Below are 23565 nucleotides of genomic sequence, written 5' to 3' on the forward strand. Positions count from 1 at the left end.
TTTCTTTGTTTATGGTAATATATTTCCCATTTCTTTGTTTATTATGATATACTTCCCATTTCTTTGTTTATTGTAATATACTTCCCATTTCTTTGTTTAATATACTTCCCATTTCTTTGTTTATTGTAATATACTTCCCATTTCTTTGTTTATGGTAATATATTTCCCATTTCTTTGTTTATTATGATATACTTCCCATTTCTTTGTTTATTGTAATATACTTCCCATTTCTTTGTTTATTGTAATATACTTGCCATTTCTTTGTTTATTGTAATATACTTCCCATTTCTTTGTTTATGGTAATATATTTCCCATTTCTTTGTTTATTATGATATACTTCCCATTTCTTTGTTTATTGTAATATACTTCCCATTTCTTTGTTTATTGTAATATACTTGCCATTTCTTTGTTTATTGTAATATACTTCCCATTTCTTTGTTTATTGTAATATTCTTCCCATTTCTTTGTTTATTGTAATATATTTCCAATTTCTTTGTTTATTATAATATACTTCCCATTTCTTTGTTTATGGTAATATACTTCCCATTTCTTTGTTTATTGTAATATACTTCCCATTTCATTGTTTATTGTAATATACTTCCCATTTCATTGTTTATTGTAATATACTTCCCATTTCTTTGTTTATTGTAATATACTTCCCATTTCTTCGTTTATTTTAATATACTTCCCATTTCTTTGTTTATTGTAATATATTTCCCATTTCTTTGTTTATTGTAATATATTTCCCATTTCTTTGTTTATTGTAATATATTTCCCATTTCTTTGTTTATTGTAATATACTTCCCATTGCTTTGTTTATTGTAATATACTTCCCATTTCTTTGTTTATTGAAATATACTTCCCATTTCTTTGTTTATTGTAATATACTTCCCATTTCTTTGTTTATTGTAATATACTTCCCATTTCTTTGTTTATGGTAATATATTTCCCATTTCATTGTTTATTGTAATATATTTCCAATTTCTTTGTTTATTGTAATATATTTCCCATTTCTTTGTTTATGGTAATATATTTCCCATTTCATTGTTTATTGTAATATACTTCCCATTTCTTTGTTTATTGTAATATACTTCCCATTTATTTGTTTATTGTAATATACTTCTCATTTCTTTGTTTATTGTAATATACTTTTCATTTCTTTGTTTATTGTAATATACTTCTCATTTCTTTGTTTATTGTAATATACTTTCCATTTCTTTGTTTATTGTAATATACTTTTCATTTCTTTGTTTATTGTAATATACTTCCCATTTCTTTGTTTATTGTAATATACTTTCCATTTCTTTGTTTATTGTAATATACTTCTCATTTCTTTGTTTATTGTAATATACTTCCCATTTCTTTGTTTATTGTAATATACTTTTCATTTCTTTGTTTATTGTAATATACTTCCCATTTCTTTGTTTATTGTAATATACTTTCCATTTCTTTGTTTATTGTAATATACTTCTCATTTCTTTGTTTATTGTAATATACTTCCCATTTCTTTGTTTATTGTAATATACTTTCCATTTCTTTGTTTATTGTAATATACTTCCCATTTCTTTGTTTATTGTAATATACTTTCCATTTCTTTGTTTATTGTAATATACTTTCCATTTCTTTGTTTATTGTAATATACTTCCCATTTCTTTGTTTATTGTAATATACTTTTCATTTCTTGGTTTATTGTAATATACTTCCAATTTCTTTGTTTATTGTAATATACTTCTCATTTCTTTGTTTATTGTAATATACTTCCCATTTCTTTGTGTATTGTAATATACTTCCCATTTCTTTGTTTATTGTAATATATTTCCCATTTCTTTGTTTATTGTAATATATTTCCCATTTCTTTGTTTATTGTAATATACTTCCCATTTCTTTGTTTATTGTAATATACTTCCAATTTCTTTGTTTATGGTAATATATTTCCCATTTCATTGTTTATTGTAATATATTTCCTATTTCTTTGTTTATTGTAATATACATCCCATTTATTTGTTTATTGTAATATATTTCCCATTTCTTTGTTTATGGTAATATATTTCCCATTTCTTTGTTTATTGTAATATACTTCCCATTTCTTTGTTTATTGTAATATACTTTCCATTTCTTTTTTTATTGTAATATACTTCCCATTTCTTTGTTTATTGTAATATACTTTTCATTTCTTTGTTTATTGTAATATACTTCCAATTTCTTTGTTTATTGTAATATACTTCTCATTTCTTTGTTTATTGTAATATACTTCCCATTTCTTTGTGTATTGTAATATACATCCTATTTATTTGTTTATTGTAATATATTTCCCATTTCTTTGTTTATTGTAATATATTTCCCATTTCTTTGTTTATGGTAATATATTTCCCATTTCTTTGTTTATTGTAATATACTTCCCATTTCTTTGTTTATTGTAATATACTTCCCATTTCTTTGTTTATTGTAATATATTTCCCATTTCTTTGTGTATTGTAATATACTTCCCATTTCTTTGTTTATTGTAATATACTTCCAATTTCTTTGTTTATTGTAATATACTTCCCATTTCTTTGTTTATTGTAATATACTTCCCATTTATTTGTTTATTGTAATATATTTCCCATTTCTTTGTTTATTGTAATATATTTCCCATTTCTTTGTTTATTGTAATATATTTCCCATTTCTTTGTTTATTGTAATATACTTCCCATTTCTTTGTGTATTGTAATATACTTCCCATTTCTTTGTTTATTGTAATATACTTCCAATTTCTTTGTTTATGGTAATATATTTCCCATTTCATTGTTTATTGTAATATATTTCCCATTTCTTTGTTTATTGTAATATACTTCCCATTTCTTTGTTTATTGTAATATACTTCCCATTTCTTTGTGTATTGTAATATACTTCCCATTTCTTTGTTTATTGTAATATATTTCCCATTTCTTTGTTTATTGTAATATACTTCCCATTTCTTTGTTTATTGTAATATACTTCCCATTTCTTTGTTTATTGTAATATACTTCCCATTTATTTGTTTATTGTAATATATTTCCCATTTCTTTGTTTATGGTAATATATTTCCCATTTCTTTGTTTATGGTAATATATTTCCCATTTCTTTGTTTATGGTAATATACTTCCCATTTCTTTGTTTATTGTAATATACTTCCCATTTCTTTGTTTATTGTAATATACTTCCAATTTCTTTGTTTATTGTAATATATTTCCCATTTCTTTGTTTATTGTAATATACTTCCCATTTCTTTGTTTATTGTAATATACTTTCCATTTCTTTGTTTATTGTAATATACTTTTCATTTCTTTGTTTATTGTAATATACTTCCCATTTCTTTGTTTATTGTAATATACTTCTCATTTCTTTGTTTATTGTAATATACTTCCCATTTCTTTGTGTATTGTAATATATTTCCCATTTCTTTGTTTATTGTAATATATTTCCCATTTCTTTGTTTATTGTAATATACTTCCCATTTCTTTGTTTATGGTAATATACTTCCCATTTCTTTGTGTATTGTAATATACTTCCCATTTCTTTGTGTATTGTAATATACTTCCCATTTCTTTGTTTATTGTAATATATTTCCCATTTCTTTGTTTATGGTAATATACTTCCAATTTCTTTGTTTATTGTAATATACTTCCCATTTCTTTGTTTATTGTAATATACTTCCCATTTCTTTGTTTATTGTAATATATTTCCCATTTCTTTGTTTATTGTAATATACTTCCCATTTCTTTGTTTATTGTAATATACTTCCCATTTCTTTGTTTATGGTAATATACTTCCCATTTCATTGTTTATTGTAATATACTTCCCATTTCTTTGTTTATTGTAATATACTTCCCATTTCTTTGTTTATTGTAATATACTTCCCATTTCTTTGTTTATTGTAATATATTTTCCATTTCTTTGTTTATTGTAATATATTTCCCATTTCTTTGTTTATTGTAATATACTTCCCATTTCTTTGTTTATTGTAATATACTTCCCATTTCTTTGTTTATTGTAATATATTTTCCATTTCTTTGTGTATTGTAATATACTTCCCATTTCTTTGTTTATTGTAATATATTTCCCATTTCTTTGTTTATTGTAATATACTTCCCATTTCTTTGTTTATTGTAATATACTTCCCATTTCTTTGTTTATTGTAATATACTTCCCATTTCTTTGTTTATTGTAATATATTTTCCATTTCTTTGTGTATTGTAATATACTTCCCATTTCTTTGTTTATTGTAATATACTTCCCATTTCTTTGTTTATTGTAATATATTTCCCATTTCTTTGTTTATTGTAATATACTTCCCATTTCTTTGTTTATTGTAATATACTTCCCATTTCTTTGTTTATGGTAATATACTTCCCATTTCATTGTTTATTGTAATATACTTCCCATTTCTTTGTTTATTGTAATATACTTCCCATTTCTTTGTTTATTGTAATATACTTCCCATTTCTTTGTTTATTGTAATATATTTTCCATTTCTTTGTGTATTGTAATATACTTCCCATTTCTTTGTTTATTGTAATATACTTCCCATTTCTTTGTTTATTGTAATATACTTCCCATTTCTTTGTTTATTGTAATATACTTCCCATTTCTTTGTTTATTGTAATATATTTCCCATTTCTTTGTTTATTGTAATATATTTCCCATTTCTTTGTTTATTGTAATATATTTCCCATTTCTTTGTTTATTGTAATATACTTCCCATTTCTTTGTGTATTGTAATATACTTCCCATTTCTTTGTTTATTGTAATATATTTCCCATTTCTTTGTTTATGGTAATATATTTCCCATTTCTTTGTTTATTGTAATATACTTCCCATTTCTTTGTTTATTGTAATATACTTCCCATTTCTTTGTTTATTGTAATATATTTCCCATTTCTTTGTTTATTGTAATATACTTCCCATTTCTTTGTTTATTGTAATATACTTCCCATTTCTTTGTTTATTGTAATATACTTCCCATTTCTTTGTTTATTGTAATATATTTTCCATTTCTTTGTTTATTGTAATATATTTCCCATTTCTTTGTTTATTGTAATATATTTCCCATTTCTTTGTTTATGGTAATATACTTCCCATTTCTTTGTTTATGGTAATATACTTCCCATTTCTTTGTTTATTGTAATATATTTCCCATTTCTTTGTTTATTGTAATATATTTCCCATTTCTTTGTTTATTGTAATATACTTCCCATTTCTTTGTTTATGGTAATATACTTCCCATTTCTTTGTTTATTGTAATATATTTCCCATTTCTTTGTTTATTGTAATATACTTCCCATTTCTTTGTTTATTGTAATATACTTCCCATTTCTTTGTTTATTGTAATATACTTCCCATTTCTTTGTTTATTGTAATATACTTCCCATTTCTTTGTTTATTGTAATATACTTCCCATTTCTTTGTTTATTGTAATATATTTCCCATTTCTTTGTTTATTGTAATATACTTCCCATTTCTTTGTTTATTGTAATATACTTCCCATTTCTTTGTTTATTGTAATATACTTCCCATTTCTTTGTTTATTGTAATATATTTCCCATTTCTTTGTTTATTGTAATATATTTCCCATTTCTTTGTTTATTGTAATATACTTCCCATTTCTTTGTTTATTGTAATATACTTCCCATTTCTTTGTTTATTGTAATATATTTCCCATTTCTTTGTTTATTGTAATATACTTCCCATTTCTTTGTTTATTGTAATATACTTCCCATTTCTTTGTTTATTGTAATATACTTCCCATTTCTTTGTTTATTGTAATATATTTCCCATTTCTTTGTTTATTGTAATATATTTCCCATTTCTTTGTTTATGGTAATATACTTCCCATTTCTTTGTTTATGGTAATATACTTCCCATTTCTTTGTTTATTGTAATATATTTCCCATTTCTTTGTTTATTGTAATATATTTCCCATTTCTTTGTTTATTGTAATATACTTCCCATTTCTTTGTTTATGGTAATATACTTCCCATTTCTTTGTTTATTGTAATATATTTCCCATTTCTTTGTTTATTGTAATATACTTCCCATTTCTTTGTTTATTGTAATATACTTCCCATTTCTTTGTTTATTGTAATATACTTCCCATTTCTTTGTTTATTGTAATATACTTCCCATTTCTTTGTTTATTGTAATATACTTCCCATTTCTTTGTTTATTGTAATATATTTCCCATTTCTTTGTTTATTGTAATATACTTCCCATTTCTTTGTTTATTGTAATATACTTCCCATTTCTTTGTTTATTGTAATATACTTCCCATTTCTTTGTTTATTGTAATATATTTCCCATTTCTTTGTTTATTGTAATATACTTCCCATTTCTTTGTTTATGGTAATATACTTCCCATTTCTTTGTTTATTGTAATATATTTCCCATTTCTTTGTTTATTGTAATATACTTCCCATTTCTTTGTTTATGGTAATATACTTCCCATTTCTTTGTTTATTGTAATATATTTCCCATTTCTTTGTTTATTGTAATATACTTCCCATTTCTTTGTTTATGGTAATATACTTCCCATTTCTTTGTTTATTGTAATATATTTCCCATTTCTTTGTTTATTGTAATATACTTCCCATTTCTTTGTTTATTGTAATATATTTCCCATTTCTTTGTTTATTGTAATATACTTCCCATTTCTTTGTTTATGGTAATATACTTCCCATTTCTTTGTTTATGGTAATATACTTCCCATTTCTTTGTGTATTGTAATATACTTCCCATTTCTTTGTGTATTGTAATATACTTCCCATTTCTTTTATTGTAATATACATCCTATTTCTGTGTTTAAACACATATAAATCAGTTACATTAAAATATATTGAAACATTCAATGTACAACCAATTTTTTTCAACCACAAAAAATAAATATTAAAACATTTGAGCAGATCGTAACAAGTGAGTTGTGAAATACGACTATTCTAAACATGTAATATTCCGAGATCATATACATTGTGAGGGCATATGAGCCAATTATGTACATACATATCAAGCAGTCACAACAAACTAAGCATGATACGTCTCCCAACTATTTATTTTTATCAGTCCTGGCACTTCAAATTCCCCCATATCTTTATTTTCGAAATGTTTCATTATACTATCAATTTACCATGATAAGATGAAAGAGATCTAGAGTTTTCCGCCCCTATATTTTTACTTTTGAATTTGGAACCCCCAAACAGACACACATATAAATCTGTTACATAAGCATATAGCGATAAATTTAACATAGAACCAATATTTTTCAAACACAAAATATAAATATTAAAAATTAACATTTTATAACGTTGTAAGTATTAAGTGGTTGGAATACAGTTATTCTAAACGTGTAATTATCCCGATACCGTACACATTGGGATGGCTTTGTGCCACTTCTATACATGCATAAGACATTACACTTTGCGCAACCCTTGCACTATCGAATAATACAGACGCAAATAGATAAAAAAAATCATAATATAAAATATAATACTGGGTATGACAATTGTTCAGATTTATCAACAAACTTGGACTTTACTTCTTACATCATACACAAAATGCGGGAAATTGAGGCTTCTGAAAAGAAGGTACTAAAAATGCACAAAGGTATTAAAATAGAAGTCACTAAAAATGCATAAAGGTACTAAAAATGCACAAAGGTACTAAAATAGAAGTCACTAAAAATGCACAAAGGTACTAAAAAAGGTACTAAAAATGCACAAAGGTACTAAAAATGCACAAAGGTACTAAAATAGAAGTCACTAAAAATGCACAAAGGTACTAAAAAGGTACTAAAAATGCACAAAGGTATTAAAAACGAAGGTACTAAAAATGCACAAAGGTACTAAAAAAGGTACTAAAAATTGCAAAGGTACTAAAAATGCACACGGATACTAAAAAGGTACTAAAATGCATAAAGGTAATAAAAACGCACAAAGATACTAAAAATGCAGAAAGCTACTAAAAAGAAGGTACTAAAAATTCACAAAGGTACTAAAAAAGAAGGTACTAAAAATGCACAAAGGTACTAAAAAAGAAGGTACTAAAAATGCACAAAGGTACTAAAAAAGAAGGTACTAAAAATGCACAAAGTTACTAAAAAAGAAGGTACTAAAAATTCACAAAGGAACTAAAAATTCACAAAGGAACTAAAAATTCACAAAGGAACTAAAAATTCACAAAGGTACTAAAAAAGGTACTAAAAATGCACAAAGGTATTAAAAACGAAGGTACTAAAAATGCACAAAGGTACTAAAAAAGAAGGTACTAAAAATGCACAGTTACTAAAAAAGGTACTAAAAATGCACAAAGGTACTAAAAAAGGTACTAAAAATTCACAAAGGTACTAAAAAAGGTACTAAAAATTCACAAAAGTATTAAAAAAGGTACTAAAATGCACAAAGGTACTAAAAAAGGTACTAAAATGCACAAACGTACTAAAAACGCACAAAGGTACTAAAAATGCAAAAAGCTACTAAAAAGAAGGTACTAAAAATGCACAAAGGTACTAAAAAGGTACTAAAATGCACAAAGGTACTAAAAACGCACAAAGGTACTAAAAATGCACATTTCGCAAAGATGTTGAGAAATGTGCACTCATGAGACGTGGAAGACACACGTTTCTATTGTGAAACATGAAAACCCTGTTTAGATTAAAAGAAAGCCTTACTAACGAGAAGGCATCTCTGGCTAGGCCTGTGATCCGAAATGCCCTCTAAATTGCTAAGAGACTGCATTCACCAACAGCCTAACAATAAAGAAGTAACCTTGTGTCACATCTTCGTCTATTTGTAATGTTAATGATTTAATTTTTTGCAGGTTTATGATTTGCATACAGAACGTGTCGTCTTCTAATCTGGAACATATCAGTTAAATTTGTAACATGCTTTGGGGTTCATAAAACAAACGTCATACTTGACTCATTTCGCAATGTAAATTTAGTTTATGGTCTTGAACACACAGAGCAAGGGGGAAAAGGTGACTTGTTAATTTTAAAGCATCTAAAAGCAAGCTTCTCTCTTTTCATAATATTCAATCTGACCCCTGTCTGGCCCTAATTGAAATGAAAGGCTCTCCTCTTGGGGAGGCTCCATGTCTTGACACGCTTCTGGAACTGACCTTTACTCCCGATTTAAAATGGAACACATACATCGACTCTGTTGCCAACATCGCTGAAAAAAAAATGGATCATCCTACAGCTCAAATAGGTATTTCACTGCCAAAGGTTAAGTACGTTTTAAAATGGAGCAATATTGCCACATCTTGGTAGGAGTTGCTCGGTGCATCTTACCTTTCTATGAGTGTTTAAAACTTGCCTTAAAACCTAGTAGGTGATGCCTTTCTCTATTCTCTGAAACGTCTTTCCCACAAAAGACGTTGCAAGCCTCTCTCAGATCTATCATTATTTCCATGGCAAGTGCTCGTCTGAGCTTCAATCTAAAATATTCCCTTACCAAACGTTCACAAAAAAACTCGACTAGCTACAACCACTATCACCAATTTTCTCTACTCTTATTCTGTGCTTAAATCTGAACGCAGATTCCACAATCAAGGCTTATTTCCTAGAACTGCCTGGATGTGAAACACTGTTCCCCTGGCCTGCTTCCCAACCAATTACAATATTATAGTCTTCAAATCTAAGCTAAACAAGTTCTTGTTGAACCGTCCTTTTAAATAATCCAAATTCTACCCAATCTACACCATTAACGATTACTGCAGTGCATTTATTAACACTTATCCTCCAGTGGCATTCAGGCCTTGATAAGTCGTGACTCTTGTAAAAAAATTGAAATAACATTAGTTTTAATGTTGTTATGTACTAATCAATTTATGAGAATGAAACCTAGAGGTTGGGGGGAGGGGTTAGAGATTTTCGGGATGAGGATAGTAAACAAATCTTGATTAAATCTTTTTGATTGTTTTATTTAGTTTTTTAGTAATTTTTCTTCGGTTTTAATGAGAATTCAAAAAATATAAGAAAAACAATAACACATTTTGGAACTTTAGAAATTAAGTATAAAATTGGTGCATAACGCCCCCCCCCCCTCTATAAGAATCGACACCATTATAAAAATCTAGTTAAAATAAAGATAACAATCGGTCGGTAAAAACATTCTTCTAAAACAAAAATACCAAATTTCAAATATAAACAACAAAAAACACTTTGTTTCTACATTAGAAAACCTTAAAATAAAATTATATCTTTAAACATAATTGTTTGCTCAGAAAATTAAAAAAAATATATACTAAAATGAACCCATTTTTCTTACTCAAATCTAAATGTTGGATTATATAACTTATTTTATATAATTTATTTTAAAAAATTTTTGTTGATCTAAGATTTATACACTTTTAATCAGATCTGTTATATAGGTACCTCCAACGTGCGCCACAGTTTTACCCCCCCCCCATATGTAACACAATGTAATTGTAATTTAATTTAATATTATTGTTATGTTTGCAGGTTGAACCAAATAACGTATAAGGCAATACAAATGAAGACTCAACAAACAAAGGTAGATCAATAAGAAGTGGATTAGGAAAAGTATATTTACAGTATATTTACATAATGGTTGTCAGGTAAGAGAGTCTTGGCTGGAGAACATATCTGCTCTCAGCTCGGCCTTTCGGTGGCTTCTGGTTAACAAACACTCAGACTAACCGAGTCTTGTTATTTATGTGTAATATTATCCACATATGTAAATGAGTGGGTGCCACCACAACACCCTCCTCCTAAGATTTGAAGTCACACATATTTCAATATCTTTTTCTCTTGGGATTTAACATTAATGGTTCATTAAACTTTCTTTTCCTACCTGATCTTCGGGGCTCAGGTGTATATTGAGGCGATTCCAAATTAAAGGATTCGTATATGATGTCCATGGTTTCCTCCTCTTCGACTGCTGTTGTATAATCACCATCCTGAATGTGGCGTTTTTTTATTTGGTTCAGGTGCCTTTTTGTGGACCTTTTATCATGTATGTACAATCACCAATGCGTTTATCTACTACTCCACATTCCCAGTAAGAGGTGTTATTCCTGCAGCACTTGAAATATACTCGATCTCCCGAGTTATATTTCTTTCTAATCATGTGTGTAGTGTTTCAGACAATTGCCTGTCTTGGCAATAGTTTATCAAACGCCGATTTCACCTTTCTGGCAAACATTAAATCAGCTGGTGATATGTTTGACGGTGTATTAGGGTGCAGTGTTATCCTATATATTTGCAAAAATTGTTGCAAAGCTTTTTCCGTTGGTATCTCAATGAATTTTTTCAACACTCGTTTTAACGTGTCCACGAACCTCCCCGCGAGGCCATTTGACCTTGGATGGTACAGATGAGTAGTGATATGCTTTACTTGGAACGTGTCACAAAATTCCTTAAAGTCTGTGGATGTGAATTGAGTTCCATTGTCAGTGACTAATGTGTCTGTTACACCAAATCGTGCAAATAACTCGTGTAGGAATCCTATTGAGTTGTTCATTGTTGGATTCCAGCAACGCATTACCTCAGGCCATTTTGTATAACTATCTACTACAATTTAGTAGTAGTTTTCTACTGGACCAGTGAAGTCCATGTGGATTCTCGACCATGGGTGGTCAGTTTTCGGCCAAGGTTTGCGTACTATAGGTGGGGATTTTGCCGCTAACTGGCATCCTTCACATCTATTTATTGTTGCAGCTATGTCGACGTCCATGTTACGCCAGTATACGTAGCTTCTCATTAGAGACTTCATCCGATTTATCCCCGGATGTCCTGTGTGGAAGTCTCTCAAAATCCTCTTCTGCAACGTTTTAGGTATTACTACTCTCTCATCGTTACATATGAAAAAAATTTCCTAAACCTTTTTTTAATTTATAATTTTTTCTTTTATATCATTTATGTATTCACCTTTATCGGCTTCTTTTTTAATGTCCGACAATGTTACCGGTAGTTCTTTAATGATGTTTGCTACAATATTTTTCACTTCGACATTTGTTCGAATTGCTGCAATCACTGATTCTTCCAAATTATGTTTCTGTGGTATCAGTCTTGAAAGTCCATCCGCATGGCAAATCTTTTTTGATGCTAGATGTTGTATCTGGAAATCGTAATTCAGTAGGATCGTACCCCAGCGCAGCAATCTATTTGTGGTGTATACAGGCAATCCTTTTTTTGATCCATAGATTGTGACTAATGGTTTATGGTTGGTTTCAAGTATAAAATGTCTACCATATAAATATTGGTGGAACTTAGTCACTGCAAAGATTATACTCAACGCTTCTTTTTCAATCTGTGAATACGCCTTCTCTGCTGGAAGCAGCATTCTCAAAGCATGAGCTATCGGCTTTCTAGATCCATTAGGCATGATATGTATAATGCATGCTCCTACACCGTAGGAACTAGTGTCACTAGTAACGACTATATTTAATTTTGTGTCATAGTGAGTTAGAAATAATTCAGATGCTAGTGCGCTCTTTATTTTGTCAAAAGCGGTTTGACATTCTTGCATCCAGTTCCAAGGTGTGTCCTTTTTTAGCAGCTCATTTAAGGGAGCGCGCAAATTATGCATCCCTTCAATAAAAGATTGGTAATAATTTGCAAGTCCTAAGAAACTCTGCAAGGTTGTTACATTATTAGGTGCTGGCATGTTTTTTATTGCCGCAGATCTTTCTGGGTCTGGACGTCGCCCATGTTTATTTATTATATGTCCAAGATACTTAATTTCGCTCATACAAAACTCGCATTTATTTTCTTTTACTTTAAACCCGAATTCTTGTATTCAAGTGAATACTTGTTTTAAATGCTCCTTATGTTCTTCTAGGGATTTGCTCCTGATAACAATGTCGTCCAGGTATGCACATGCGCACTCAATACCACTTAGCATGGTGCCCATCGCTTGTTGAAAAATGACAGGCGCTACTTTGATGCCAAAGGGCAACTGGTTGTATTTGTACAATCCCTTATGCGTGTTGATGCATAGTATTTTTGAGCAATTCTCCTTGACTGGTATTTGTAAATATGCATCGCTCAAGTCTATCTTGGAGAAGATATTACCACCATTCAACTTTGTGAATATTTCCTCTGGGCTTGGTAGGTAATCTTGTAATATGGAGTTTAGACCTGTTGAAAAGTCTGCGCACACTCTGATTTCATCATTCTTTTTCTTTACATATACGGTGGGGGTTGCCCACTCGCTGTGTTCTATTTTTGATAGTATGCCTGTCTGTTCCAATCTGTCTAATTCTTTATTAATCTTTTCCAATCCAGTGAACGGAACATTTGGCTTTTTTCTTAAAATTGGGCTGGTGTTTTCCTTAAGTTCAAACGAAGCCTTAAATTTATTGCAACGACCTAATTTAGTCATGAATACTTCAGGGAATAATTTTTTTTAATTCCTCTTTTATATTTCCTGTTGTTGGAGTAGTACATTCTATTTTTTTACAGAATGTATTGATTGGCTTAGCCCACAGTCCAAAATTTCTCAATCAAATCTATTCCAAACAGATTTTCGCTATTTTTCAATACGAACATTTTTAATTTCTTCATAATTTAGTAATACAAATCTGTTTGTCGTTTTACCACAAAACAAAAATTCACTTTTACAGTTTATTGGTTTTTTTTTTCAAGATGGATTCCAAGAGAAACAGTGTAAATTGTCGCTTTTGCCACATTCGAGTTTTTTTTCTTTTTTTTTCTTAGAGACTGCAATTAGCGGTTTTGGTTTGTCTTTTTTCCCGACTAGTATTTTAGTAAATACTATACTATCAATCGAGGTTACTTTTTTTTCCGACTTGAGCTGAACTTCTCTTTAGCGTGAAATCCATTTTTATGACTATTTCGTTTGTCAAAACTTGTATTCCTTAGAAAGGTCAACCGTTGCGTTGTACTCTTCTTTTTTTTTAGTGAGTTCTTTCCATTTCTTCGTCAAACTGTTATATTTGACGTTCATCTTCGTCGCCAACTGTTATGTTTGCAGGTTAAACCAAATAACGTATAAGGCAATACAAATGAAGACTCAACAAACAAAGGTAGATCAATAAGAAGTGGATTAGGAAAAGTATATTTACAGTATATTTACATAATCGTTGTCAGGTAAGAGAGTCTTGGCTGGAGAACATATCTGCTCTCGGCTCGGCCTTCGGTGGCTTCTGGTTAACACACACTCAGACTAACCGAGTTTTGCTATTTATGTGTAATATTATCCACATATGTAAATGAGTGGGTGCCACCACAACAATTATCATCCTAACTTTTTTATTATTTAAAAGAAAAAGCTCTAAATAAACTGCTAATATTAAAAAACATTTTTTTACAGCATACAAAAATAATGAAAATGCGAGACAAACATCGTGTTTACATTATCGATGCTTTAAAACAACATTCCTATGTAGTAACGTTTTTTGAAGCTGTTCAGTGAACAGCCCGTCCATACACCCATGTTTTTAAAATCTAGTAAAAATCAAATAATAATCATATTTTCCTGAGATTTTCGATATTCAATCATTATTAAATAAACTTACATATTAAAAGTAGGTTTCGATAAATATATTAGCGGAAATATATATATTTTTAGGTGTTCTACAACCCCTATATTTCATGGTCCGAAAACTAAACAAAATAAATGTGGATTGATAAAAGTTTCAACATTCTTTAAAGCTGAAAAGATCAAATAATTAAAAAATAGTAATGTTTCTATATATATAATCCTGTTATTTATTCCACTTACCTCAAAGTTGTAAATAAAATTAGACATAAATTCAATATTATGTTAAAAAAAAAAAGCAACACTTTCTGGATACTTTTTTCTCGGTAATATAATTATTCGAATTACAACAACAACAACAAAAAAACAATTCTAAAAAAAAAATATTTTTAAAAAGCTTTAAATGATATTAAATTCAAATATTACGCGATATGAAGTTTAAATGGATCTTTTAATAACAGGTTTCCAATAATAAAAAAATATATTCATATAAAAGAATATAAGACTATTGAGATAATAAAAATTCTAAATCCGAAATCAACCTTAAAAAAATTAGTTTTGATTTTATTATTTAAATTGAAAGAGGATGGTCTTTATGTTTGACGCTTTTTTTTTTTTTCAAAAATGTATGGAGGCTTGTAAAGAAGATTATTTTAAATACATGTGTCAACAAAAGACGTTAAAATTTTATTTTATTAACTCTAGTCTGTGTAGTTCGTTAATAAAAATGTATTTGTTTTACAAAAGGTAAGTTTTATATTATTTTTTATCTATAGCAAAAAACAGAACGTTACTCCATTAATAATTATAACGCAAATGCTTATCCATAGAAATTAACACAAACACACGAAATGTTGACGTCACTATTAAAATGTGTACACATCGCCGTGGAGGTACCTACTGTAGCGTCTACCCCGGAACTAATTTTGACAGTGACATTGAACATTCACCGTTTCTGGAGAGCTCCAAAAAAAGACCAAAAAAAGTTGTGGCGCTAAATTCGAGGAGTCTCTCGTCCTCTTTTTGCTCGCGACACCAGAGCAGTAAGATGCGTTACTGCCACGCTCTGTCGCTCGTGCGCGACACACCCTGTCCCGTTTCCAATGGTGAAACAACACAAAAAAAAGAAAAACATTCTTATCTATTCACTCCGCTCCTTACCCGAACGGCTTTTCTAAAGAAAATTAATTTATCGCTTCTTTCCAACTTAACGCCAAAAACATTTGACCAGTCGGGAAGGATTTCTTCTTCTTTATTTTCGGACTCAACATAAACATGAGTGTGATACACCAGGGCAAATAAATTTACACCTCTTATGACAAGCCAAGTCTGATTATTTGTTTTTAATTAATTTTTCTAAATATTTGTTTTCTTATTAATGTTTTTTGAAAAGTTAATTTTAAGTGAGCTGTTTGTTGTTTTGCCCAGCGAGCACCTCACTTCACTGGTGACCCCTTTTTTTGTCAGATTTTGGCAGAACATGCAAGGAATTGTGGATATTATCAATAAGAAAGAATTACCTGTAATCACACAAGGGAAATTTCTCAGCGACCACGCGCACGCCGAATGATGTACATGTCGACCTTAGCGCCACATCGGTTTTTCTAGGCATAAAGGATCTCACAGAGATTTTCTGCGATCATCGTTCTCTTCAATGCGTTCCCCACGATGGACAGTGAGGCACTTCTTTCAACGACAGCTACTCAGGCTATTTTGAGGATTCCTCCTTTTTGGACGCACGATCCAACATTATGGTTCGCACACGTAGAGGCCCAGTTCTACACGCAAAGGATTCTGAGCGATGTGATGAAATTCAACCACGTGGTGGCCGCATTAACGCGTGAAGTAATGACGGAGGTTCACGACCTGATCATGTCACCCCCTGGATTGATCAGCTACGATTATTTCAAATCGGAATTGATTCGTAGGACAACCGATTCACAGCAGAAACGCCTTCGTCAACTTCTCGTAGAAGAAGAACTCGGAGATCGGAAACTGTCTCAGTTACTCAGACGTATGAAGCTGTTGATGGGTGAGAACTCACTACAGCCGGACATACTTAAACAACTTTTCGTCAATAGACTGCCATCGAGTATTCAAATGATACTCGCCTCTTCGAATGACTCCACAACCGTTGAGGAGCTAGCAGACCTAGCCGACAAAATTATGGACGTGACCGTTTCCATAGCCCCAGTTCACACGCACAGCTCTTACGATGCCCTGCCTAACGTCGCAAACCCCTCCACGGATATACGCGAGGAACTAGAGTGACAGGCTCAAATGATTCACGACCTGAGTGAACAGTTACGTGGCCTCGAGCTCAAACCAAAAATGCATAAGCACCCCACTGAGTGAGTCCGTCCCCGGCGATTTAGCAGCACTCAGAACAGCGGTGGGCTCTGCAAGTACCACCCGCGTTTCGGTGAAAGAGCTTACCGATGCCACCAGCCATGTTCATATACGAAGAAATGTCTCTCGGGAAATGCCCAGGCAAGGCAGTAGGAGTGGCAGACACTCCTGGCAAGAACAACATTCGTCGCACCCTGTACGTGACTGATAGAACCACTGGTATACGATTTCTCGTTGATACCGATGCGGAAGTCAGTATCATCCCTAAGAAGTTCGTGAAAGAGAATCGTCCTCAATCAAACTTATTTCTACACGCAGTGAATCACTCCTCCATTCCTACTTATGGAGAGACATCGATAACATTAAATCTTGGATTACAGCGCGCACTATGTTGGGTCTTCATCGTCGCAAAGCTACCCGTTCCGATTTTAGGGGCGGATTTTCTGCACCATTTTGGCATCCTTGTAGATGTCAAATGCGGCAAACTTATTGATAATAACACTGGACGTTCCGTGCAAGGCATAATCAGTTGGTTGACCGAGATCAGCCCAGTTATACATAAAGACACCACAGATCCGTATACAGATTTGCTGCGAGGTTTCCTGGAAAACTCGTCCTACGTTTAACGGTGAAAAAGTTAAACACGATGTCACTCATACTATCCAAACAAGGGGACTGCCTGTGAGCGCGCGCCCGCGCAGACTTAAACCCGATCGTTTAAGGGCGGCTAAACAAGAATTTCAGCACATGTTGGATTTAAGCATTATTCGACCCTCTAATAGCAACTGGTCATCACCACTCCACATGGTGCCAAAAAAATCAGCCGGCGAATGGCGCCCTTGTGGGGATTACCGCGCACTTAACAGTCACACTACTCCAGACAATTACCCTATTCCGCATCTGCAAGACTTTTCTAACTCGCTTCACGGAAAAACAGTGTTCTCCAAAAGCGACCTTGTTTGCGCGTACAACCAGATTCCCGTACACCCAGAGGATGTTTCTAAGACTGCGATCACAACTCCTTTCGGCCTTTTCGAATTCTTACGCATGCCCTTTGGATTACGTAATGCAAGGCAATCTTTTCAACGCTTTGTCGACGCAGTTTTGCGAGGACTGCCGTTCGTCTATGCATATATCGACGATCTCCTCATGGCAAGTGCATCAGAACGTGAACACTTACAGCATCTGCAGCAGTTATTTCACAGATTGACAGATTATGGCGTTATTATTAACCCCCAAAAATGCGAGTTTGGAGTTTTTTCACTTTCGTTTCTCGGCCATTTAATCAACAAAGAAGGTATCCGTCCCCTTCCAGAGAAAGTCCAATCTATAGTCGATTACCAAGCTCCCACTTCGTAAACTTCGAGAGTTCCTCGGTTTAATTAATTTCTATCGACGTTTCATGCCCCATTGTGCTGAAATCGCGCAGCCATTAACCGACATACTCAGAAATAAAAACAAAAAAATGAGACGATTACATTAAGCGAAACGGAATTACGTTCCTTCGATAAGGTCAAGCAGGCATTAACAAAAGCGACAATGTTGGTTTTTCCCCGTCCAGATGCACCCCTAGCTTTATCCGTCGATGCATCCGATGTTGGCATTGGAGGTGTACTGCAACAATTAGTGGATAATACTTGGCAACCACTAGCTTTTTTCTCAAGGCGTCTTCAGCACGCTGAAACCAAATACAGCACTTTCAGCAGGGAACTTTTGGCCGCATACTGCGCAGTTAAACACTTTCGTTACATGTTGGAAGGATCCACTTTCACGCTTTTTACGGATCACAAGCCGTTATCGCATGCTTTGCTTGCCAAGCCCGGAAAACACTCACCCAGGGAAGCTCGCCATTTGGATTTCATATCACAATTTACTGCGGATATCAAGTATATCAGAGGGAAGGAGAACGTAGTTGCAGATGCATTGTCGAGAATGCACATTGATGCCATTCAAGCGATTGACGAGATCGACCTCCACCAGATCGCCATCGACCAACGGGATGACGAAGAACTAAATCGTTTACGTCACTCTGAAAATCTAACTTTAAAGCAAGTCCCAGTACCTTGTTCCAACGAGACGATATGGTGCTATGTTTCGAACGGTCATGAACGCCCCTATGTACCCCTTAAGCATAGGCGAGCTGTCTTCTTTCAATTACACAACTTGTCACATCCTGGCATTCATTCCCCGCAGAAGCTGGTGACTTCTCGTTTCATCTGGACAGCCATTAACCGAGACGTTCGCGAATGGACCAAGAGTTGCATCCCTTGCCAGAAATCGAAAGTACAGAGGCATATTAAAAGTCCCCTTGCTACCTTCGCTACCCCTGAGGCACGATTTTAAACACGTTCACATAGATTTAGTGGGTCCACTCCCACATTCGAGAAACTGTACATACTTATTGACTTGCATCGACCGATTCTCTAGATGGCCTGAAGCCATCCCCATCGCAGATATTTCCGCAGAAACTGTTGCCCGAGCCCTGGTTACACATTGGATATCGTGTTATGGTGTGCCTCACACCATCACAACCGATAGGGGCAGACAATTCGATTCCTATCTTTTTTCTGAGTTGTCTCGCCTACTGAGAAGCAAACACATAAGGACTATCTCGTACCATCCGGCAGTAAAAGGCATGATTAAGCGTCTGCACCGTCAGTTGAAAGCAGCTATTAGAGCGCATTCCGACCCTAACAGGTGGACAGAGTACCTCTCCTTCATTCTATTAGGCATCAGATCCACCATAAAAGCAGATATTGGCTTTACGCCTGCCGAAATGATTTACGGAACAACGCTGACTCTCCCTGGACAGATGGTCGTACCGACCACTCCTACACGCATGCCTGACCCAACAAGTTATACCTCTCGTGTGAGAGAATACTTGGCGAAACCTTTTAACGTTGCCCCGAGAACACAGAACACACGCACTCACGTCCACAAAGACATACAATCGTGGACTCATGTGTTTGTTCGGAATGATTGAGGCACAGCTTGACTGCAAACACCATATTCTGGTCCCTTTAAGGTATTGAAACGCTACTCAAAGTTTTTCGTTATCGACATTGATGGAAGACGAGATTCAGTCAGTGTTGATCGCCTGAAGAAAGCTATTCTGGATGACGATGTGCTAGCACGCAAACGGACACAAAACACTGCAGTTCAGAACGGAAACTTCGATTCACCAGTAATTACAACTTCTACCAGATCGGGCAGGTCAGTGCAACGTCCTCACCGATTTGCTGTGTATACCCAGTGACTTTTCCACTTTCTTTTGTTCGACATACTGTCTAGTAGGGGGGTATGTAGCGTCTACCCCGGAACTAATTTTGACAGTGACATTGAACATTCACCGTTTCTGGAGAGCTCCAAAAAAGACCAAAAAAAGTCGTGGCGCTACATTTGAGGAGTCTCTCGCCCTCTTTTTGCTCGCGACACCAGAGCAGTAAGACGCGTTACTGCCACGCTCGTGCACGACACACTCTGTCCCATTTCCAATGGTGAAACCACACAAAAAAAAGAAAAACATTCTTATCTATTCACTCCGCTCCTTACCCGAACGGCTTTTCTAAAGAAAATTAATTTATCACTTCTTTCCAACTTAACGCCAAAAACATTTGACCAGTCGGGAAGGATTTCTTCTTCTTTATTTTCGGACTCAACATAAACACGAGTGTGATACACCAGGGCAAATAAATTTACACCTCTTATGACAAGCTAAGTCTGATTATTTGTTTTTAATTAATTTTTCTAAATATTTGTTTTCTTATTAATGTTTTTTGAAAAATTAATTTTAAGTGAGCTGTTTGTTGTTTTGCCCAGCGAGCACCTCGCTTCACTACTGTTATATAAGCTGACAGGATCAAATTATTTATAAAATAAAAATATTCTTATTTTAGTAAATGATCAAATCGTCGTTGTAAACAGAATGAAAAAAAAAACGTGTATTAGCGATAAAAAAGTATTTGTTTTTATTACTATGTCTCGATGACCCATTTAAAGTTAAAATCTATTTAGTATTATGCATCCAATCTTAAGAAAAGCAGGTTTTGAATATGTAAATATGCCAGAATAATCGATGCTGTTACAAAATAGGGTCACATTTAAACAGGAAGTAGTTATTGATATGGAACTCTTGATTATCGTTTTCATATCTTTCAAGACGAAAATAGGTGTTAAAATGTTTTTGACGTAATAGTAAATGATTTTTACTTAAAAAATTCCATCATGTCATAATCTTAAAATTAAATACTATGGGTTTGTATTACTGTACACATAGATTCGAAAAAGTTGTCAAAAAAACAAATATATAACAAATAAATGTTATCAAAGGCAAGATAAATTACTTTTCTGCCAAACTGGATATATGTTTTGTGCTTTTATTCAATGTAACATATTTATTCAGCTCGAAAACCATACAGTGTTTACCGATGTATTGGAAAATTCAAGATGGCGGCCGATTCTCTCTTTAACACGGTAAGTTTGGAAAAAGGTGTAATAAATAAAAAAAACCGGTTAAAATACTGTTAGAAACTCGCTCAATATATGTTACCGTGACATGGGTTGACATATATTCGGCGGGTTTTTAATAGTATTTGTATAGCTTTTTTTATTTATAACACCTTTTTTATCGCTAATACACGTTTTTTTTTCCATTCTGTTTACAACGACGATTTGATCATTTACTAAAATAAGAATATTTTTATTTTATAAATAATTTGATCCTGTCAGCTTATATAACAGTAGTGAAGCGAGTTGCTCGCTGGGCAAAACAACAAACAGCTCACTCACTTATCTTGCCTTTGATAACATTTATTTGTTATATATTTGTTTTTTGACAACTTTTTCGAATCTATGTGTACAGTAATACAAACCCTCCCATTTAATTGTTTAAGAATGTTGAAAAAGTTATTGATTTTTTTTTTTTTTTAGTATTGCAAAATCTTACCTTTCGTTCCAGAAAATTCAATATGAAAAATAAGCCAAAAGCCAGGACGATTTCCTTCTCTTTTGTGTTCAAAACAGAAAATTTGTTTTGTTTGTTATGATTTCTTTAGTAAATTGATAAAACTTGTGCTCTGCTCTGCGTGTTCAATTCATTAAGAAAAATATATGAAAATATAAAAGAATCAAAATTAAAAGATAAAAAAAAAACACGATTTAAAAGTTAAATTATTTAAAGAGAGAACTAACTGCTAAAGAACAAAGAACTTAATGTCATCGTAACACGGTGAAATCATTATTTTGGTCCTTGTGTAAAAATGACCGTTAAGTGTGCGGATTTGTTTTCCTATCAAGTTTAAATTACATGCGTCCGTATGACTAGGTGTATCAGAATTTTTTGGGAATTTCTGACACCCCTAACAGAAAACTGCGAATAAAATTTAAAAAAAAAAAAAACTTGTAATTTCTCTTTTTAAAGTGGGTTGTTTATTTTCTGTATGGAATATACTTCTAAAATAAATTATTAAACTTGTTTAAAAAATAATATAAATATTATTTTTAATTAAAAAAAAAAAAAAGTGTTTACAAAGTGCCGGTGCGCGTTCAACCAGCCATTTTTTTTACGCATGAAATCAATTGAATTTTACGAGTGAATTTTTTTTTCAATTTTTAAATTTTAAAAATCTATCAAATTTTATCTATTGGTTCAATTTTTATGATATTTTCAGGGTCAATGTGAAATTTAATGCTCTTTCCAATAAACCGAATATAATATGTTAGACAAACGTTTTTTTTTTAAATTTACCCCCTCCCCATTTTGAAATGTCTATTAAAATTTTTATAATTAATTTATTCACCAAAGTTTTATATATCACAAATTGAAGATAAAAGATCAATAAATAAAATATTATAATTTAAAACAAAACAAAAAAGAAGTGTTTTTTTTTTAAATTTACCTGTAAAGTCCAAAGTGTAAAACCTTGTTTTTTAAACCACGTTGATTTTTTTCTTTTTTTTTTTTAATGAAAGCTCATGTTATGCGTATATCGTCAAGTAAATACCGGACGCTGAAGAGAATTTTTTCTATTTCATTTGATGTTTTCTTTTATATATAAATTCACTCGATAAAGTAGAAATAAAATATAATTAATGAAATACACGAGTTGTTGATTAGAGAATTTTTTTAAAAATCGGTCGACTGGTTTTTCATTTAACGGCAAAAACTTATAAGTGAATGTGTGCTTTTTTTTCAGCTACGGAGGCCCCAAAATACTTATTTTGGTTAACAGCACGCAATAAAAGCACATTTAATTCTGGCGTTTATAACTCACTGTAAGATAATCGCGAAAAAATCAATGTTTTCTTCTTTTTTTTTTAGATATTAAAAAAACAAAAAAATTAACTCGATAAAGTAGAAATAAAATATAATTAATGAAATATACGAGTTTTTGATAAGAGATTAATACAGATAAATTCTTAACAATGAACAATGGAAGTACACATTGAATAGAATTTTTTATAGGTAAGTGATTTTTTGGAATTTATATATATTTTTTTATAATCGAAGTAAGTAAAATTTCGTTGATTTTCTTTAAATCTTTTTTTTTAAAAGAAAACCGATTTAAAAAAACAAATATTGCATAATTTACCATTAAACTTGTTATTTTTTTTAAAATTTGGTCTTTACTCCTTGAATTGAAAAAAAAATTAGGATTTGAATTACATTTTTCAACTAGTTATAAGCTTCGAAAGATAGTAACTTGATTTATTCAAGTTCATATACAGCATTTTTAATGACCGA

The 23565-nt window shown here is 31.9% G+C and overlaps 1 long non-coding RNA gene across 1 annotated transcript in view; it reads right to left on the minus strand.

Moving 5' to 3' along the window:
• The window catches only part of LOC145239948 (uncharacterized), a 35243-nt gene extending 13188 nt beyond the window's left edge, over positions 1 to 22055 (minus strand). Inside the window, exon 1 of the long non-coding RNA XR_013862433.1 lies at positions 21769 to 22055. This is a non-coding gene — a long non-coding RNA (uncharacterized LOC145239948). The remainder of the gene's footprint in view (positions 1 to 21768) is intronic.
• Positions 22056 to 23565: the final 1510 nt, after the last annotated feature.

The sequence above is a fragment of the Euprymna scolopes genome, chromosome 19, assembly GCF_053919585.1.
Source record: "Euprymna scolopes isolate OS-2025 chromosome 19, ASM5391958v1, whole genome shotgun sequence".
NCBI lineage: Eukaryota > Metazoa > Mollusca > Cephalopoda > Sepiida > Sepiolidae > Euprymna > Euprymna scolopes.